At 27.3% G+C, this 4,620-nt stretch overlaps 1 long non-coding RNA gene across 1 annotated transcript; it reads right to left on the reverse strand.

Annotated features, from left to right (window-relative positions):
* Positions 1-2,215: 2,215 nt before the first annotated feature.
* LOC112802861 (uncharacterized) lies at positions 2,216-4,370 on the reverse strand. Its single transcript, XR_011882443.1, has 3 exons — positions 3,964-4,370; positions 3,705-3,763; positions 2,216-2,437 (listed from the first exon to the last, which is right to left on the reverse strand). It is a non-coding gene; the product is annotated as an uncharacterized lncRNA (long non-coding RNA).
* Between the last annotated feature and the right edge of the window lie 250 nt (positions 4,371-4,620).

A 4,620-nucleotide genomic window follows, 5' to 3' on the forward strand; every position in this document is an offset into this window, starting at 1 on the left:
TTAAACAAATTATTTTTATGAAAATTTATTTTTTGTATTATATTAGAGAAGAGACCAATATAACAGTTTAAAAAATAAATTATATAAATATTTAAGAGATAAATATGAAATACATACCTAAGTAATATTTAGTTTTGGTTATTAAATTTTTTTATTAAAACAAATCCTTATTTAATTACACGATAGAACATATATTCATATGTAAAATATAATATAATAACTCTATTTAGAGTACTTAAAAGTATAATTAAAATCAGAAAAAATATATTTTTTATTGTACATAAATTATTTAAAAAAAATAAATTGTTAAAATTAATAACACAAGTTTAAAATGATAAAATCTAACTTTTTTACAAGTATTTTTTATAGTATTTCTATTCTTTTAATTTTTAATTTATTCGTACTTTATTATTTAATTAATGATTAAATAAATTATCTTCATGAGAAATTATTTTTTGTATTATCTTAAAGAAGTGACCAATATAACAATTTAAAAAATAATATAAAAATAATTTTTAAATAAAAAATAGATAATATTAAAATTTTTAAATACAAAAGTAAATTATATAGATAGATATTTAAGAGATAAATATGAAATACATGCCTAAAAATAATTATTTTAGGTATGTATTTCATATATATCTCTTAAATATTTATACAATTTATTTTTTAAACTGCTATATTGGTCTCTTCTCTAATATAATACAAAAAATAACTTTTCATAAAAATAATTTGTTTAATTATTAATTAAATAATAAAGTACTAATAAATTAAAAATTAAAAAAATAAAAATACTATAAAAAATACGGTAAGAAAGTTGCATTTTATCATTTTAAATTTCTGTTATTAATTTTAATAATATATTTATTTTTTAAATAATATATGTATGCTAAAAAAATATGTTTATTTGTTTGGAGTACAAATTTTATTATTATATTTGTATGTTCATGATTTTAATTATACTTTTAAATACTTTGAATAGATTTATTTTATTATATTATATTTTACATATAAATATATGTTCCATCACGTAATTAAATAAAGATATATTTTTTTAATAAAAAAATTTAATAACCAAATTAACCATTAATTATGTGGGTAAGAAGTGATACATGGCAAAAAGAGGCGCTGGCTATACTGGGAAGAGAGGTTGTGTGGGAGGGCAGTAGATGGCGATGACGTTAGCGCTTCTTGTCCCAACCATGGTTAAGATAAGAACCAATTACAATCTGACACATAATGAAGGGTAACTTACATGTTATTTTAGAGGGGGTTGGGTAGTATTCACCTAATAATAATAATTATTATTATTTTATTTTATTTTTTTAAATGTTTTATTATAATAAAAATTATTTAAAAATTTTAATAAATTTTAAATTTAAAATATCATAAAATTTAATTTAATTATTTTAAAAAATATATTTTTTAAATAAAATAATAAATTATAATTAATTTATTATTTAATTTTCAAAACTCGAGATGACATCACTAACGAGAACAATGAGATGTTATGCTAATGATGACGATGGCATCACTAATGAGGACAATGATGATGATATTGGTGATGGGATAGTTGAGGATGCATGTACACCCGTCACATGTATCATTAATTGTGTTTACTTTAACTCGGTACAATTGAATCTATTAGAATTGCATGATTGTATCATTACAATAAATAAGAGTTTTTGCAATAATTGATAACCGTTGTCACAGATTATAAAACCGTTTTTAAAACTTGAGGTAACATTTTGACAACGATTTTTTACCTGTAGTATATGCAGCCGTTACTAATGCGAGGCAACGATTTTTTATCTAAGGCAATGACAATCAAAAAATTGTTTGCATAGTTATTGGCATAGATAACAGTTTTGACAATAATTTTTAAAGAATGATTTGAAACCGTTACTGGATAAACAACTGTTTAGAACCGTTCTCTTGCATGACATAACGGTTTAAAACCATAAATGGATAGGCAACGGTTTTAAGCTGTTAGTAATTTTGTTATTCACAAAGACAACAGTTTAAAAGCATTGCCTTTGGTATTTTTTTTTATAACGGTTTCAATACCGTTGTTATTTTGTAGCTGCCTTTGACAACAATTTTAATACCATTGTCTTTTTGTGACTTTTGACAACAATTTTTTGTAATTATATAATTCTTTATTTACAATAGTTTTCTCATATTTTATTGAAATTAATTCCAACTAATTTCTTAATTTAGTGTCAATAAATAACCTTAGCTATTTGAATGATTTTCTCAAAGTTTACAAATTGATATTAAATAATACAATATCATTTTCTCAAATGTTGTTTGCTTAATCAAATCCACAATTCCGACATGTGTGGAAACAAAAATAACAAATGAGTACACATGCTTGCCTTCCTTCGCTTTGTATCCCTCCCTTCATCCTTTTGTATTCCTCTATAGCTTTATCAACCTATACAAGAAGTGTACACACAAACAGTCAGTAAAATTTGAAAAGAGACAGATTTAATTACGTTCAACAACAGAAAATTGGAAAAGAAAGAATAACTCATTATATTGGCATCACAAGTTAACTTTGCTCTCTGCCATAAACTCTCACATTTATATTTGACTAATTACATATATTTTTGCCAAATTTGGACATGATCTTTTAATTTAAGTTGAATTTTCATTGCATTTAGATTAGAATTGAGTTTGATAACAAATTTTGAAAATCTGCTGCTGCACTCAAAAGGATTTAGAAAACAGCAAAAAGATTTAGAAAACAGCACGCAGCTCTGTTTTTGTAAAATCCATAATAAATTCAAATTCTAATCCGTTGCTTTTAAATTTTGGTGAGGATAAACTCAACACCCCTAAGTTTTAGAATAAATAAGTTTCAGATTCATAGCACTTCATTTGATTAATTAATTGTCAATTAGAAGTGTTGCCCTATTTTTATAAATCGGTTCTGAATTTCCCGCAAGCAGCCCAGCTTCCAAGCGACTTACTTAACTCTACGAAATAGCTACGGATATAAAATTTGTACTCAATCAAAATAGACTTACAGAACTTCAAAATCCTTTGGTAGAAACTCAAATGTCAAATAAATCAAACGTTCTAGTGGTTGGAAATTAACACTGCAGAACCAGAAGACCAGAAAATTCTGCAGCAACTACTAAATTTTAAAAATTCATATCTCTCAAACCACTTGGCCAAATTCCTTGAAATTTTTACGGAGAAATCTTTACTTCTTGAAGTTTATTAGAAAAATAATTTAGACCAAAAATTACATCTAAATTGCTTCCAGATTTTATTTCAAGTTGCTGCCCAAAGTTAACAGAAATTCTGCAGCATAGATGTTTACTTCTCAAATCACAAATTTGTTTTCCTACTTGTGACTCATAAATTCCAAGATTATATATAGTCATGCATACTAGTCTCAACTCTTAACATAGCCCAAGAATTCTTAATTCAATATATCAAAATTTCATACAATAGGTATAATGTAACCATATTGTCGCAACATCACTTTTTCAGAATCTCATCTATAATAACATATCTCGAGTTATAGTTCATCAACTAGATTTCCAGCAACCATATCAACATTCCATACACAAAATCATCATCAACAAATACTAATAGCAAATACAACTTCAGAATACACACAATCATTATCATCAATTATCATAACAGTTCATTGCACATAGCACTAAACTAATTTTGTTCCTAACCCTTACCTTACTCTGAGAATTTCACAAACTAAATTTTGTCCTTTGCTTATCTTAAATCAAAAACCCTAACAATCATAATTAAAGAAATTTGTTAATTTATAGGGCCAAATGACCTAGCTTCATATAGAGCAAGAGAAGGATTCTTACTCTTGTGATGGACTGAGCTTGATTGGTTTAGCCATTAATTAAAGAAATTGAAGCTTAATAAGGATGGAACTTTCGAATTGGGAAAGAACAGAAGAATACAGAAGCTACTGGTTCTTACCCAGCAAGAAGAACGTTAAGGAAATAAAAAAGGAAAAGGGGTAGAGCTCCTCCTCTGGCTTCGGGTAGCAACTTCCATGGCTGTCCTTCTCTTCTTCCCTGATGGCGATGCACGAAAATGATCATGATTCTGCCTGGGTTTTCCTCCTTCTTCTCCTTGGCCGCCACTCTTGTTTCCTTTCTTCTCTTCTTGTCGTGCATTTCTGTTGTTTCCAGGAGAATTGAGAGGCTTGGTTCATCCATATATACTATAGGAGGTAGGGAAGAGGTGAGCTGGTGCAGAAAGCTTCGTGGCTTCCTCCTCTTGTAACACCACACCACAGCATTGAATGCTTGAAGAGATGACTATGGTTCCCTTTGAAGCGCCGTTCGGTTGTGAGAGAAGAAGAGAGAATGAGTTTTAATCAGGGTTTCCTTTTGTTTGGTTTAGTTAAAAGGGAGTATGGTTCGGTTGAACCGTGAGAAGGGAAAAGAGTGGTTTGATACGGTTTTAACTTAGGACACGTTCTTATTTTTTATGGTGTATTAAATTTTTTCACTTATCAAGTCTAAATCTGCCGTATTATTTTATGATGGGATGGTTTATATATTTAACGAATTTCTCATCATAGAATTTCTGAGAATAATTCAATAAAAAATCGGAGTGTTATATGGAGAC

This window comes from Arachis hypogaea, chromosome 5, assembly GCF_003086295.3.
Source record: "Arachis hypogaea cultivar Tifrunner chromosome 5, arahy.Tifrunner.gnm2.J5K5, whole genome shotgun sequence".
NCBI classification, from domain to species: Eukaryota; Viridiplantae; Streptophyta; class Magnoliopsida; order Fabales; family Fabaceae; genus Arachis; species Arachis hypogaea.